The 17,598-nt window shown below is 47.8% G+C and overlaps 1 pseudogene; it reads right to left on the reverse strand.

The window, feature by feature from the left end:
- Positions 1-6,619: 6,619 nt before the first annotated feature.
- On the reverse strand, positions 6,620-13,663 carry LOC144341357 (PRA1 family protein 3 pseudogene; annotated as a pseudogene).
- Between the last annotated feature and the right edge of the window lie 3,935 nt (positions 13,664-17,598).

Raw genomic sequence — 17,598 nt, forward strand, 5'->3', positions numbered from 1 at the left:
GTGTGATGACATGTTACAGCCATTAAAATTATATTTTCATGGATTTCTTAATAATGTGAAGTAGACTGGGCACAGTGGCTCACGCCTGTAATCCCAGCACTTTGGGAGGCCGAGGTGGGCAGATCACCTGAGGTCAGGAGTTCAAAACCAGCCTGGCCAACATAGTGAAACCCTATTTCTACGAAAAATACAAAAATTAGTCAGGTGTGCTGGCAAGTACCTGTAATCCCAGCTACTTGGGAGGCTGAGGCAAGAGAATCACTTGAACCTGGGAGGCGGAGGTTGCGGTGAGCCAAGATTGTGCCACTGCACTCCAGCCTGGGCAATAGAGCAAGACTCGAACTCAAAAAAAAAAAAAAAAGAGACCTGGTCAATATGGTGAAACCCTGTCTCTACTAAAATACAAAAATTGGCCAGGTGTGGTGGTAGGTGTCTGTAATCCCAGTTACTCAGGAGGCTGAGGCAGGAGAATCACTTGAACCCGGGAGGCAGAGGTTGCAGTGAGCCAAGATCGCACTACTGCACTCCAGCCTAGGTGACAGAGCCAGACTCTGTCTCAAAAAAAAATAAAATGCTTACTGGTATCTCAGCTAATTCCCAAAACAACCCAATGGGAGATGAGTACTATTATTTACCCCATTTTACAAATTTTACAAAGAGAGGTTAATTAATTTGCTCCAGGTAGGTGCACAGCTGGTAAACACTGCCATGATTGACCTGCTAGTCGGCTAGGATCCGGAAACCACCGCTCACCATACAGCCCTCAAGAAACAGAACCCTGGGCTAGGCACAGTAGCTCACGCCTGTAATCCCAGCACTTTGGGAGGCCGAGGTGGGTGGATCACGAGGTCAGGAGATCGAGACCATCCTGGCTAACATGGTGATACCCCGTCTCTACTAAAAAGACAAAAAATTAGCCAGGCGTGGTGGGAGGTACCTATAGTCCCAGCTACTCGGGAGGCTGAGGCAGGAGAATGGCGGGAACCCAGAAGGCAGAGCTTGCAGTGAGCCTAGATTTTGCCACTGCACTCCAACCTAGGTGACAGAGCAAGACTCGGTCTCAAAAAAAAAAAAAAAGCCAGGCGTAGTGGCTACACCTGTAATCCCAGTACTTTGGGAGGCCAAGGCAGGTGGATCACCTGACATCAAGAGTTGGAGACCAGCCTGGCCAACATGGTGAAACTCCGTCTCTCCTAAAAAAATACAAAAATTAGCCGGGCATAGTGACACGTGCCTGTAATCCCAGCTACTTGGAGGCTGAGGCAGGAGAATCACTTGAACCTGGAAGGCGGAGGTTGCGGTGAGCCTAGATCACGCCACTGCACTCGAGCCTGGGTGACAGAACGAGACTCTGTCTCAAAACAAAACAAACAGAAAAACAGAACCCTGAGATTTGCAAAAGAAAATATGCAGATGACCAGGCTCACGCCTGTAATCCCAACACTTTGGGAGGCCAAGATCGTGGATTACCTGAGGTCAGGAGTTCAAGACCAGTCTGACCAACATAGAGAAACCCTGCCTCTACTAAAAATACAAAAAATTAACCGGCCGTGGTGGCACATGCCTGTAATCGCAGCTACTCGAGAGGCTGAGGCAGGAGAATCGCTTGAACCTAGGAGGTGGCAGTTGTAGTGAGCTGAGATCATGTCATTGCACTCCAGCCCGGGCAACAAGAGCAAAACTCAAAAAAAAAAAAAAAAAAAAAAAAACACAGCTGGGCTCAGTGGTTCACTCCCATAATCCCAGCACTTTAGGAGGCTGAGGTGGGCGGATCACCCGAGGTGGGGAGTTCAAGACCAGCCTGACCAATATGGAGAGACCTCATCTCTACTAAAAATGCAAAATTAGTGGGGCATGGTGGCACATGCCTGTAATCCCAGCTACTCGGGCGGCTGAGGCAAGATAATCGCTTGAACCTCGGAGGCGGAGGTTGCGTTGAACCGAGATCACACAATTGCACTCCAGCCTGGGCAACAAGAGCGAATTTCTGTCTCAAAAAAATAAAGAAAAGAAAATATGCAGATGATCCATAGGCTTGAGAGGTGTCCCTCTGAGTGGTAACCAAAGAAATGCTAATTAAATAAAATAACACAAAGCCTTTGCAACTAATTTTCAAATTAGTGATCCTTTAAACGAGTAATTAAGAGAGCTGGAAAGCATGCAGGGAGATGTCATCGAGGTACATTGTGGTTGGAGTGTAAATTGTACATCCTCTCGCTTAGGGCTATTTGCAGTATAAACACATACATTTCATTAAAACATTCATTCCATTCCTGCTTTTGCACTGATTTAATTACAAGATTGTTCATGGCAGCATGAAATAGGGAAGCTTTAGAAAGCAGCTTAATGTCTAATGAAGTATGGAATAAATTGTGGTATGAGTGCATGGGGGTAGTGGGATGGGGAGGCTATGAGGGGGAAGGAAACAAATCTTAGGTAACACAATGGTTTGTTGCCTTCCAAAGGGCCACAGGACATAAAAAGACATACGTTACAGTATATCTATGTTATTAAAATGTCATGTGGTGGGGAACTAGGAAAAAAGATCTAGAAAGGATCTTTAAGATGGTGATCATGAAAAAAAAGTTGAGAAAAAATGATCTAGGTTCCGTGTGATGGCTCACGCCTATGATCCCAGTACTTTGGGAGGCCAAGGCAGGCACATCACCTGAGGTCAGGAGTTCCAGATCATCCTGGACAACATATTGAGGCCCCATTTCTACAAACATTTAAAAACATGCTGGGCGCAGTGGCTCACGCCTGTAATCCTAGCACTTTGGGAGGCCGAAGCAGGCAAATTACCTGAGATCAGGAGTTCAAGACCAGCCTGGCCAACATGGTGAAACCCCGCCTCTACTAAAAATACAAAAAATTAGCCGGGTGCAGTGGCCCAGGGCCATAATCCCAGCTACTTGGGAGGCTGAGGCAGGAGAACTGCTTGAAGTCAAAAGGCGGACGTTGCGATGAGCCGAGATCGCGCCACTGCACTCCAGCCTGGGCAACAAGGGCGAGACTTCAGTCTCAAAAAAAAAAAAAAAACAAAAAAAAAATGTAAATATTAGCCAGGCCTGGTGGCACATGCCTGTAGTTCCAGCTACTCAGGAGACTGAGGTGGGAGGATCGCTTGAGCCCAGGAGGTGGAGGATGCACTGAGCTGAGATCGCGCCCCTGAACTCCAACCTAGGCAAAGTGGGGAGACCCTGTCTCAAAACAAACAAACTTTACATTTCTGAGTGATAAACAGCATGGGCCGCCTCCGGGACCTGCTCGGGTGGGACACTCCAGGCTGCTCCAGGCTGCCCTTAAGAAACGGGCATCTCGGTTGGAGCGCGGGTATGGGGTACCACCCGCCCCCGCCACGGCCGGGCAGCGCGGGCCGCCCTTCCGGCGGGGATCCCCGCGTCTCTCGGCCTTTCCCGGAGCCCCACTGTCGTGTTGAAAGAGACCGCCCTTCGACGCGGAGTCCGGCTCCACAACCACGTAAACAAATTGTGGATGCAGACACCACGAGCGGCGGAAACAAAGGCGTCCCCAGTGTCCCGCCGCCCGCTGAGCAGAAGGGTCCGCCCGGCGCGGACCTGGGGAGGGACCGAGCGCGCCGCGCCCCGCCTTCAGGCCGACAACACACGGTCCGTTTTGAACTTTCTGGGTGCGGATCTCCCAAGGCTTCCGCCGGGTCACTCACAGTCTTCAGCCAAATCAAATCTTCAAAACCTACCGCCGGCTAATTTTTTTTTTTTTTTTGAGACCGAGTCTCGCTCTTGTTGCCCAGGCTGGAGGGCAGCGGCGCGATCTCGCTCACTGCAGCCTCCGCCTCCGGGTTCCAGTGATTCTCCCACCTCAGCTTCCCGAGTAGGTGGGATTACCGCCCCACCACACCCGGCTAAGTTTTTGTTTGTTCGTTTGTTTGAGACGGAGTCTCGCTCTGTCTCCAGGCTGCAGTGCAGTGGCGCGATCCCGGCTCACCGCAACCTCCACCTCCCGGGTTCAAGCGATTCTCCTGCCTCAGCCTCCCGAGTAGCTGGGATTACAGGCATCCGCCACCACGCCCGGCTAAGTTTTTGTATTTTTAGTAGAGACGGGGTTTCACCGTGTTGACCAGGATGATCTCAATCTCTTGACCTCGTGATCCGCCCGCCTCGGCCTCCCAAAGTGCTGAGATTACAGGCGTGAGCCACCGTGCCCGGTTAAATTTTGTCTTTTTAGTAGAGATGGGGTTTCACCATGTTGGCCAGGCTGGTCTTGAACTCCTGATATCAGGTAATCCGCCCGCCTCAGCCTCCCAAAGTGTTGGGATTACAGGCGTGAGCCACCACGCCCGGCTTTTTTTTTTTTTTTTTTTTTTGAGACAGAGTCTTGCTCTGTTGCCCAGGCTGGAGGGCAGTGGCGCAATCCCGGCTCACTGCAGTCTCTGCCTCCAGTGTTCAAGTGATTTTCCTACCTCAGCTTCCCAAGTAACTGGGATTACTGCCCCACCACGCCCAGCTAATTTTTGTATTTTTAGTAGTGACCGGATTTCACCATGTTGGCCAAGCTGGTTTCGAACTCCTGACCTCGTGATCCACCCTCATCAGCCTCCCGAAGTGCTGGGATTACAGGTGTGAGCCACCGCGCCCAGCCCAAGTCTTCATAATTTCATTCTCCATTTGGAAGGATGCTTGGCCCACTGCTTACCAGCTCCACATTTGTGTCTTCATTTCACGCATTTGTCCATCCAGTGAATGTTCAAGTACATTCTATTTGCCTTGTCCTGGGATGACCAGAGGAGAAAAGATCCCTTTCCTGGAGAAGCTTCGAATCTAGCAGGGAGATGAAGAAAAATGAGTAATTTTACAATACAGTCCACAGCTACAAGTTTCAGCAAGTGCTATGCACTACAGTGAGAGCCCCTAATTGGGAGCTATTTGGGAGTTGGGGAGAGTTGCTGAGAAAGTGATGCGTAACCTGGGATTTGGCAGGTGATAGATAGGGCCTGGTCAGGCAGAGGGAAGCAGGCTTTGAGGCTAAGAGGCCAAGGGCCTGGAGCAGTAGCCTCCAGGCTGGACAAGCAGGGAGCAGATTCTACTTGGAGGACAACTACTGAAGGCTCAAGCAGCACAGTGACACAATCGAATTCATGTCCTTTTTTTTTTTTTTTTTTTTTAAGGATGGGGGCTAAGGCAGGTGGATCACTTGAGGCCAAGAGTCCGAGACCAGCCTGGGCAACACAGCGAACCCCATCTCTACAGAAAATACAAAAATTAGTCAGGCAGGCCGGGCGCGGTGGCTCAAGCCTGTAATCCCAGCACTTTGGGAGGCCGAGACGGGCGGATCACGAGGTCAGGAGATCGAGAGACCATCCTGGCTAACACGGTGAAACCCCGTCTCTACTAAAAATACAAAAAAAAAACTAGCCGGGCGAGGTGGCGGGCGCCTGTAGTCCCAGCTACTCCAGAGGCTGAGGCAGGAGAATGGCGTAAATCCGGGAGGCGGAGCTTGCAGTGAGCTGAGATCTGGCCACTGCACTCAAGCCCGGGCTACAGAGCAAGACTCCGTCTCAAAAAAAAAAAAAAAATTAGTCAGGCATGGTGATATGTGTCTGTGGTCCCAGCTACAGGGAGGTTGAGGCAGAAGGACTGCTTGAGCCTGACAGGAAAAAAAAAAAAAAATAGCCAGTGGCTCACGCCTGTAATCCCAGCATTTTGGGAGGCCGGGGCCAAGGGATCACTTGAGGCCAGGAGTTTGAGACCAGCCTAAGCAGTGGTAGTGAGCGCCTGTAATCCCAGTTACCCGGGAGGCTGAGGCAGGATAATCACTTGAACCCAGGAGGAGGCAGGATAATCGCTTGAACCCAGGAGGTGGAGGTTGCAGTGAGCCGAGACCACGCCACTGCACTCCAACTTGGGCGATAAAGTGAGACTCTGTCTCAAACAAACAAACAAAGAAAAAGGCCGGGCACGGTGGCTTACGCCTGTAATCACAACACTTTGGAAGGCCGAGGCGGGCGGATCATGAGGTCAGATCAAGACCATCCTGGCTAACACGGTGAAATGCCATCTCTACTAAAAATAAAAAAACAAAATTAGCCAGGCGTGGTGGTGAGCACCTGTAGTCCCAGCTACTCGGGAGGCTAAGGTGGGAGAATTGCTTGAACCCGGGAGGCGGAGGTTGCAGTGAGATGAGATCGTGCCACTGCACTCCAGTCTGGGCGACAGAGCAAGACTCCGTCTCAAAAAAAAAAACAAGAGAAAGGGAGGAAAAGTAATCGAATGTATGAACTCATGCTATCATAATTTTAATGTCCAGCTATAAAAGTATATGATTATAGCAATAGCTATCTAAAATTTTTATGAGCTACAGTAGCTGTTTTCCATTTTCATTACAATTTTTTAAAGTCTTTGCTTGGTTATCTAAAGATGTTGTTCAAATTTCAAAAGATCTACTATTATCGTCCTCCTTGTGCCCCTAAGGAATTGATAAAATGCACATTCATTTCCTTCTTTCTAAATGTTCCAGTTATAAACTAAAAAATAAAAAAATGGGAAACATTTTCTCGGGCCATTTTTGTTTTCACTGTAACAACAAAAAATGTGCAAGATAAACAGAACTCAAGTTTTGTTTTACTTTTCTTTTTGTCTGTTTATTTGTTAACAAGTCTGTCCAGAATACTACAGGTTACATAGCTGTCACCATCTTAAGGAAAATGACATTAAGTTTGCAACAAATACTTGCTGGTGAAAACACATTACTATCATTTCAAAAATTTAACAAAATATCCTAAACAGCTATCTTTAGATTTGTAAATGAAGTATAAACAACTGGCTTAACCAGTTTCCACGGCGCATCAAACAGGTGGCAAAGTGATAGAGATCATCTTTGATTTTTAAAGGAGAATAATAAAAACTAATTTATATCCCACACATTACAATTCTAGGGGATTAGGAACAGGATAACACATGATGTCATCTACTTTAACAGCTTTTTCATTTACTTGTATTGTCTTGATACTTTACAATGATTTTTTTTATTCCTATAACAGTATTGTTGCTGTAAAAGCCATACTTCTTTTATTTATTTATTTATTTTGTATTCCCTTAAAGAAATAGTGTGATCCATTTCCCATTAGATTTCATAAACACACGTGAAACTTCAGACATAATAGGAGGGTGGTGGTTCTTTTTCAGTTTCTGAGGCCTTCTCTCTGAAATATCAGAGCTGATAATAGTTCGGCCTATACATGCATGCTGCCATAGATAATTGAGTGGTACCTGCACCTCCTATTTCAAAAACACAAGCAGAAAGTAGGTCCAGACAAGGGCAAACTGCAACTCAATTTCTGCTGCAACCCCATCTCAGGTCAGTTATGTTTCTTCCTTCACTTTGCTGATAGTCAGTGAGTCTGTTGCGGTCTTCTTCCTGCTCTTGTAGGGCATCCAGGACAATGCCCGTTGGTGTCCTCTTCAAACCTATTCCTTCCATTTTATTCTCCAGTGTGTTCCTGAGGTTCCACAGTCTCAACGATGCATGGATAAACATCAACAACCAAGGAAAAGTGATGCCAAACACAAAGACCATGACTCCTCCAGACATGGATATAAGGAAATAGCTGGTGAACATGACCACCATAAGGAACGTCGTAGGGTGGCGCTTCTTCATCCGGCGAAGGATGTCTTTATTGTGGGCTGCTCACACAAACACTGTGAACGCCAGCACCACCACGATTCCTCCCAGGATCATGTTGAAGGGACTCAGAAACCCCACGACGGAAATCATCATGGCAGCCACCACCAGGTAGTTGGTCTGGCAACAGAGCAGGTTGCTCACCACGTGGTTGTTCCATTTGCAAATGTCCCTGAAGTCCGGCCAGGCAAAGTGATCGGAGCTGGGGAAGAAGTCATCCCAGGTGTGGAGTGGGGTGATATTCTTTTCTTTTCTTTTTTTTTTTGAGACAGAGTTTCGCTCTGTTGTCAGGCTGGGGTGCACTGGTGCAATCTTGGCTCATTTCTTTTTTTTTTTTTTTTTTTTTTTTTTTTGAGACGGAGTCTCGCTCTGTCACCCAGGCTGGAGTGCAGTGGCCGGATCTCAGCTCACTGCAAGCTCCGCCTCCCGGGTTCACGCCATTCTCCTGCCTCAGCCTCCCGAGTAGCTGGGACTATAGGCGCCTGCCACCTCGCCCGGCTAAGTTTTTGTATTTTTAGTAGAGACGGGGTTTCACTGTGTTACCCAGGATGGTCTCGATCTCCTGACCTCATGATCCGCCCGTCTCGGCCTCCCAAAGTGCTGGGATTACAGGCTTGAGCCACCGCGCCCGGCCTCTTGGCTCATTTCAACCTACACCTCCCGGGTTCAAGTGATTCTCCTGTCTCAGCCTCCTGAGTAGCTGGGATTACAGGTGCCTGCCACCATGCCTGGCTAATTTTTGTAGTTTTAGCAGAGACGGGGTTTCACCATGTTGGCCAGGCTGGTCTCAAACTCCTGACCTCAGGTGATCCGCCTGCCTCGGCCTCCCAAAGTGCTGGCTATGTTTTTATTTCATAAAATTTTTTTGTGGAGATGGGGGTCTTGCTACATTGCCCAGGCTGGTCAACTCCTGGCCTCAAGTGATCCTCCTGCCTCAGCCTCCCAAAGCACTGGGATTACAGGCATGAGCCACTGCACCTGGCCAAATTTGCATTTCTTTGACACACTATTAACTGCATACTCAATATCCAGTACCTGTTGTATTAATGGAACCTTGATTTTGTTCGTTGGCTTAGCCTAGGTGAGACACCCATGTTTACAACCTCCCTGGCAGCCTGGGGTGCCATGTGGCATAGTTCTAACCAATGAGCTGTAACCAAATGTGTTGGTGCTTCTGGGAAATCTTTTGCTTTCCTCAGTATATGGAAAAATATAGCTAATGATCCATGTCCTTTTTCTTTTCTTCCTGCTTTGACTGTACATGTGATAGCTGGAGCTAGGGCAGCCTTTCTGCCATCATAAGATGACAAGCATGAGGGAATGGTCAAGGTAAATGACCCTATTTAAGCCACAGTAACTCTCCCACTTGCCGCTGAAAGTGCTCCTGAATGATGAAGCAGGCTGGCTGAGCATCGGTTTGGATGCCGTATGATAGTCCTTCGTTTGTCTCTCCGACTCCTTTCTATAGGGGGAGCTCCCTGGGACAAGGAACCACGTGGCAATTCCTCCCACTTCTGTGTTGCAGAATGGATACAGAGTGAGTGCTCATGACCTGAGTCTGGTTTCTATTGCTTCTGAGAGAATACCTGAAACTGAAACTAGATATACCTAATTTATAAAGAAAAGGAATTTATGTATTTCAATTAGGAAGTCCAAGGTTGAGAGGCCACATCTGATGAGGACCTTCTTGCTGGCGGGAACTCTGCAGAGTTCAGAGGGCGATGCAGGGCATCACATGGTGAGGGGCTGAGCGTGCTCACATGCTCGCTCAGATCTGTCTTCCTCTTCTTACATAGCTGCCAGTTCTGACCTCTCTTCCTCTTCATATAAAGCGGCCAGTTCTGGCTGGGCTCCGTGGCTCACACCTGTCTTCCCAACACTTTGGGAGGCTGAGGTGGGTGGGTCACTTGAGGTCAGGAGTTCGACACCAACCTGGCCAACATGGCGAGGCCCTGTCTCTACTAAAACTACAACAATTAGCTGGGCTTGGTGAATGCCTGTAATCCCAGCCACTTGGGAGGCTGAGGCACGAGAATTGTGGAGGTTGCAGTGAGCCAAGATCATGCCACCACACTCCAGCCTGGGTAACAGAGCAAGGTTGTAAAAAAAAAAAAGCAGTTAGTTTACCAGGAATCCATTCATCTGTGGGAATAGAGCCCTTGTGATCCAATCACCTCTTAAAGGCCTTACCTCTCAATACTGTCACCCTGGGGACTGAGTTTGAACTTTGGCGGGAACCCTATTCAAACCATATGCAAACCATATGCAAACCATATTCAAACCATCTTCAAACCCAATTCAAACCCTATTCCTACCCTATTCCAACCATATTCCAACCCTCTTGAAACCCTATTCCAACCCTATTCCAACCCTATTCAAATTATTCAAACCACATGCAAACCATCTTCAAATCCAATTCAAACCCTATTCCTACCCTATTCAAACCCTATTCAAACTTTATTCAAACCACATGCAAAATGTATTCAAACCATCTTCAAGCCCTATTCAAACCATATTCAAGCCCTATGCAAACCATATGCAAACCCTATGCAAAGCATCTTCAAATCCTATTCCAACCCTATTCAAACCAAATGCAAACCATCTTCAAACCGTCTTCAAACCCTATTCCAACCATATTCCAACCCTATTCCAACCCTATTCAAGCCCTATGCAAACCACATGCAAACCACATTCAAACTATCTTCAAACGCTATTCCAACCCTATTGTAAACCTTATGCAAACCATCTTCAAACCCTATTCCAGCCCTATTCCAACCCTATTCCAACCTTATTCAAACCATATTCAAACCCTATGCAAACCCTGTGCAAACCCTATTCAAACCCTATTCAAATCATTGCACTCATTAAGTCTGTTTTGAAGGAAAGAGTGATATGATTTAATTCCATATGCAAACTGTTTTTCTGCTGGAGAGTCCAGGATGATTCTTCACTTTTCTAGGGTAGGTGGCTCTTCCTAGTCATTTCTTGAATCAATATTCTCAAACTTGATGGTATTTTTACTCCTTTATTAGGACCAGAAATTCTCACTCTCTGAAGCTGTGCCTCTTAATCTTTTTCACATTATGATCCACCTGGCACATGATACTATTTGTTGTACAACACAGCATTGTAAATGGACAGAGCCTGCTTGCTGCAGAGGTAACCCTTGGGAAGTCTGGCTCCCCCGAATTTTACCTGCTCATCTCTGGGCCAAGGGCATAATATCTCTGCACAGCTAAGAGCCCAGTGGCCACACTAGTCCAGACACTCCGCTCTGCTCTGCACAGAGATGAAAGTTCATCGACTTCTCAGTGACGAATATCATGAGTTCTTTAAAATTTATGCCAGTACAGGCCGGGCGAGATGGCTCATGCCCGTAATCCCAGCACTTTGCGAGGCCAAGGCGGGCAGATCATTTGAGGTCAGGAGTTCAGACCAGCCTGGACAACATGGTGAAACCCCATCTCTACTAAAAATACAAAAATTAGCCAGGCACGGTGGCAGGTGCCTGCAATCCCAGATACTCAGGAGGCTGAGGCAGGAGAATTGCTTGAACCCGGGAAGCCACTGCACTCCAGCCTGGGCAACAGAGCAAGACTCTGTCTCAAAAAAAAAAAAAAAAAAAAAAGCCAATATAAAGACAGACACAACTACGTAACAGTTCTAAATGTTTGGCTGCCACCTAGTGATCGAAAATGGATTTGGGTTTCTAATTATCTGGAATTTGACAGTATCCATCCATCCATCCATCCATCTGCCCTTCCACCCACTTATCCACCCTCCCATCCACCCATCCACCCACCCATCATCCACCTACCCACCCATCACCCACCCATCCATCCACCCACACACCCACCCATCCATCCACCCACCCACCAATCCACCCACCTTCCCATTCTTCCATCCATTTATCTTTATCCACTTTTTTTCTTTTTAAACCCTTTGTTTAAGTTCAGGGGTACATGTGCAGGTTTGTTACATAGGTAAACGTGTGTCATGGGGTGGGGGGGTTGTTGTACATATTATTTCATCACCCAGATATTAAGCCTAGTACCCATTAGTTGTTTTTCCTGATCCTCTCCCTCCTCCCACCCTCCACCCTTATGTTTATGCATCTTTCTTTTTTTTTTTTTTTTTTTTTTTTTTTTGAGACGGAGTCTGGCTCTGTCGCCCAGGCTGGAGTGCAGTGGCGCGATCTCGGCTCACTGCAAGCTCCGCCTCCCGGGTTTACGCCATTCTCCTGTCTCAGCCTCCCGAGTAGCTGGGACTACAGGCGCCCGCCACCTCGCCCGGCTAGTTTTTTGTATTTTTTAGTAGAGACGGGGTTTCACCGTGTTAGCCAGGATGGTCTCCATCTCCTGACCTCGTGATCCGCCTGCCTCGGCCTCCCAAAGTGTTGGGATTACAGGCGTGAGCCACCGCGCCTGGCCTGTTTATGCATCTTTCAATACATCCATCATCCGTATCCATTCTCCCTATGCCTTAAGTAATCTGGCCCCTGCCAGTCTTTCTGACCCCGTTTTGTATCATTATCTGTGAATTTAAGTCTCCCATGATTTTTTTCTGTTCCTTAAACGCACCAACTCTGTTCTTTGCATGTGCGAAGAACTGGACTGGTTTTTCTGGACTGATTTTGTCCTAGTCTTGGCATGTCTGGCTTTTTATCATCATCATTCATATCCAAGCTCAATTAAACTTTTCAGACACACTTTTTCTAGCCATTCTAAAATATGCATCCCTCCCAACCTCAAGTCCCTGTGCCACTTCACACAGTTTTCATTTTTTTGCCGTTCTTATCACTTCCCAGTATTTTCCTGTTGGAGTTTTATTTGGTATTGTCTGCCTCCCCTCCCAGAATGTAGCTAGAAAAGTACATTTCCTCTAGAAAGCTTGTCTGTGTTGCTCACAGCTGGATCCCAGTGCTCATAACAAACTACTCTTAATGTTAGTGACTTTAAACAAAAAAAAATCATTTCATGTTGTATTAGTCTGTTTTTATGCTGCTGATAAAGACATACCTGAGACTGGGCAATTTACAAAAGAAGGCGGTCTCTTGGACTTACAGTTCCACGTGGCTGGGGAGGCCTCACAATCACGGCAGAAGGTTAAAGGCGAGTCTCACACGGTGGCAGACCAGAGAGGAGTGTTTGTGCAGGGAAACTCCCCTTTTTAAAACCATCAGATCTTGATAGTGGGATTTATCAACTATGAAGAGAATAGCACAGGAAAGACCTGCCCCCATTATTCAATTACCTCCTACGGGGTCCCTCCCACAACAGGTGGGAGCTCAAGGTGAGAATTGGGTGGCGACACAGCCAAACCATATCACATGTTCACCCTGCACAGCCGCTGTGGCTTAGCACTGTTGCCCCACATCTCTTTCATTCAGAGACCTGGCTGGCCAAGCCTCCCCCCTCTGGAACTTCCTTCATGCCCCCTGCAGGGGGAAGGGAACAGGGGACAGTGACGTGTCCCAAAAGGCACAAAGTGACCTGGGCTACTTTTTGCTCACGTTTCAGTTGTCAGAGTGGACACATGGCCGTACCTAACTTCAAGGGTGTGGGGAACTGTAGTCCCACCACGTACCTAGAAGAGGAACCAGACCCAGAGGTGACCAAGGCTCATGACTTCCACCTTGGTGAGGCAGCCACACGCAGTGAGTGCCCTGAGGGGCTTTGTTGGAAGGGGCAGCTGCGTGTAGACTCTCCTGATGCATGAAGGAGCCGGGGTCCGTTCTCCAGTGGTGGTGGGTGGTGTAGGAAAGGATTCACAGAGAAGCTAACACGGCTTGAGCCTGGAAAGAGCAGCGGCTGCTCACCCGCATGGTGGAGCTGGGGCGGGGGCGGGCACTGGGCAGAGGAGCCAGCCAGAGAAAAGGCATGGAGCCCTGCAGCTGCGCCAGGACCTGCGCCTGTGGGGAAGGGGTGTGTGTGGCTTTGAGTGACGCAATAGGTGGTGGCGAATCTGGAAAAATGGTCTGGGTGCAGGTCTTGGAGGGTCCCATGTGGACTTGATTCTTCATAGGTAACAGGGACAGTGTAGCTTGCAAAGTAGGGGAGGGATGTGCTCAGAATTGTGCTTCAGAAATGAGAATCTGGAGGCAGATGGGGTGATCGAGGGCAGGTGAAATCAAGGGCCTGTAGACGGTTGGGAAACTATCCACAGTCATCCAGGTGAGACATGAGGACTGACAGAGGCAGAAGCAGCAGGGATTTCACAAAGGAGTCGAAGACCACAGATGCTGGAGAAGGGCGGTGGGGAGGCCATGGCTGTTGGTTGGACAGGGGCTGGGGGAGGGGAATGAAGTATCCGCTGGGCTTGCTGAGCTGGGCATGGGTGAGTTGGGGGGCAGAGGACGCATCCAATGTGGATGTCCAGGTGGAAGCTCAGGCCTGTGAGTACCCCAGGAGCGCAGCTGTGTGTGTCTCCTGCCCCACAGACAACCATGAAGGGGTGCTGGTGTACATGTCAGCCCAAGGTAGGAGGAAGGGCTGGGTGGGGCAGGGAGAGAAGGCCCCAGACCTTTCTACCAAAGCCTCTTTCCCCGGAGGAGCACAGACTGGGCTCTCGTTCCTGTCCTCCCTGTTGTTCCTGACTCTGGGTAACCTTGGTGGACCCTGGTGACTGTCTGGCTTTAGGATTCCTCTCCTGCACAAGAGTGATGCTGCCTCGTGAGCTTGTGGGGACTCTCACATGCTGAGCTTTTTACCTAAAAAAATAGCACATGACTGCATGAGTAGATTCTCTTTTTTTTTTTAGTTTTTTTTTTAAATTTTTTTTTAATTTTTTGAGTTGGAGTGTCGCTCTGCCGCCCGGGCTCCAGTGCAGTGGCACAATCTCGGCTCACTGCAAGCTCTGCCTCCCGGCTTCAGGCCATTCTCCTGCCTCAGCTTCCCGAGTAGCTGGGATCACAGGCACCCGCCACCACGCCCGGCTAACTGTTTTGTATTTTTAGTAGAGATGGACTTTCACCATGTTAGCCAGGACGGTTTCGATCTCCTGACCTCCTGATTCGCCTGCCTCGGCCTCCCAAAGTGCTGGGATCACAGGCGTGAACCACCGCGCCCGGCAACTACATGAGTTTATTCTCATTGCAAAAAATCAAAACACGGAAAAGGAAAAGTCCAAGTTTCTGTTCTCCAAACCTCCTTGCCTGCCCCGCCCCCCACCTGCCCAATTCCTTCCCTTCCCTTTCTGCGTATCCATATAGACAGTTTCCTTCGCATTCACTTACAGACACAGACATATATGACAAATAGTTTTGTTTTTGGTGTTTCCCTCTTAACATTTTGTCCAGAAAAATGTACAGAAAAGTTGAAAGAATTACAGAATGAACACCCTTATAACCACCTAGGCTTTAGAGTAAACACTTTGCTATACCGCGTTATCAAGCCCCTCCTCACTTACCCGCGCTTCCTTTCCTCCATCCATCCTTTCACGCTTTCACTTTAGCATGCAGTGAGTTGCACCAATCTGGAGTCAACATTGCGTAAGGGTTTTTTTGTTTTGTTTTTGTTGTTGTTTTTTGAGATAGGGTCTTGCTCTGTCTCCCAGGATAGAGTGCACTGGCACGTATGATCTTGGCTCACTGCAACCCCTGCCTCCTGGGCTCAAGCGATCCTCCCGCCTCAGCCTTCTAAGTAGCTAGGACTACAGGTGCACACCACCACGCTTGGCTAATTGTTTTATTGTTTGTAACGGTGGGGTTTTGCCATGTGGCCCAGGCTGGTCTTGAACTCCGGAGCTCAAGCTATCTGCCCACCCAGGCCTCCCACAGTGCTGGGATTACAGGTGTGAGCCACTGGACCTGGCCTATTTCTTTACTTCAAAACCTCAGAAGATAACTTATCTCAAATAAAAAATTACTAAAATTAAGGATTTCTCATTGGCTGATTCTTTTTGTTTTTAATTTGTGGTAAGAACATTTAACATGGGATCTACCCTCTTCACAAATTAATTGTACAATGCAGTATTATGAACTCCAGGCACAACGTTGTGCAGCAGATCTCTAGAACATGTTCATCTTGCATAGCTGAAACTTTCAACCCACTGAACAGCAACTCCCTACCTCCTCCTCCCCTCAGCCCCTGGAAGCCACCATTGTACTGTCTGCTTCTGTGAGTTTGACTGTTTTATTTTAATTAATTAATTAATTAATTTTTTTAGACAGAGTCTCGCTTCGTCGCCCAGGCTGGAGGGCAATGGCTTGATCTCGGCTCACTGCAACCTCCGCCTCCCTGGTTCAAGCGATTCTCCTGCCTCAGCCTCCAAGTAGGTGGGATTACAGGCACCTGCCGCCATGCCCAGCTAGTTTTCACAATATTTTTAGTAGAGACGGGGATTCACTATGTTGGCCAGGCTGGTTTTGAACTTCTGACGTCAAGTGATCTGCCCACCTCGGCCTCCCAAAGTGCTGGGGTTACAGGCATGAGCCACCACACCCAGCTGGTTTCTTTTTTTCTTTTTTTTTTTTTTTTTTTTTGAGAGAGTCTCACTCTGTCCCCCAGATTGGAGTGCAGTGGCATGATCTCAGCTCACTGCAACCTCTGCCTCCCAGGTTCAAGTGATTCTCCTGCCTCATCTCTTGAATAGCTGAGATTATAGGCATGCGGCACCACGCCCAGCTAATTTTTGTATTTTTAGTAGCAAGAGACTGGGTTTCACTATATTGGCCAGGCTGATCTCGAACTTCTGACCTCCGCCTCTGCCTCCCAAAGTGCTGGGATTAGAGTCATGAGCCACTGTGCCCAGCCAGCGGTTTCTTTCTAGGTAGATGGTGATATCATCTTCAAATGATGGCAATTTATTCTCACCTTCCAATCCTTACATCTTTCCTTTTCTTTCCCTAGGGCATTGACTAGGACAATGTATTTCTGTGTTAAACCATAGGAGATTACAGAGTATTTTTGTGCTAATTAATCATGACCTTAAAAGATTAGTTAATTAAGGATCTTTGCAATTTTCTTTACCAAGTAAAATTTTGATGTAAGGTTTTGGTATATGAAATTTACTAGTTGTGAAAGTTTCTTCCAGTCTTAATTGGCTAAGAGGGAAAAAATCATAAGTAGGTTTTGAATCCTATCAAATTTCTTTCTGAACAGACTGAGATAATTATATGATTTTTTTCTTTTTAATGTGGTAGCTCACGTTAATAGATTTTTTTGATGTTGAAAAATTCTTCCCAGGACTTTGAGAGTCTGAAGCAGGAGGATCACTTGAGTTCGGGAGTTGGAGACCAGCCTGGGTAACATAGTGAGATCTCATTCCTATTAAAATAAAATAAAATATACGTGTGTATATACATATATACGGGCGGGTCACAAGATCAGGAGATCGAGACCATCCTGGCTAACACGGTGAAACCCCGTCTCTACTAAAAATACAAAAAATTAGCCGGGCGAGGTGGCGGCGCCTGTAGTCCCAGCTACTCGGGAGGCTGAGGCAGGAGAACGGCGGGAACCCGGGAGGCGGAGCTTGCAGTGAGCCGAGATCGCGCCACTGACTCCAGCCTGGGCCACAGAGCGAGACTCCGTCTCAAATAAATAAATAAATATGTGAAATGAATTTTAATATATTTAATTCAGTATGTCCAAAGTAGTGTCATTTCAACATGTTATCAACATAAACACGAATGAAATATTTCACCTTCTATTTTTGCACTACTTTTTTTTTTTTTTTTTTTTTTTTGAGACGGAGTCTCGCTCTGTCGCCCAGGCTGGGGTGCAGTGGCCGGATCTCAGCTCACTGCAAGCTCCGCCTCCCGGGTTTACACCATTCTCCTGCCTCAGCCTCCCGAGTAGCTCGGACTACAGGCGCCGCCACCTCGCCCGGCTAGTTTTTTGTATTTTTTAGTAGAGACGGGGTTTCACCGTGTTAGCCAGGATGGTCTCGATCTCCTGACCTCGTGATCCGCCCGTCTCGGCCTCCCAAAGTGCTGGG

This window comes from Macaca mulatta, chromosome 6 (assembly GCF_049350105.2).
Source record: "Macaca mulatta isolate MMU2019108-1 chromosome 6, T2T-MMU8v2.0, whole genome shotgun sequence".
NCBI lineage: Eukaryota > Metazoa > Chordata > Mammalia > Primates > Cercopithecidae > Macaca > Macaca mulatta.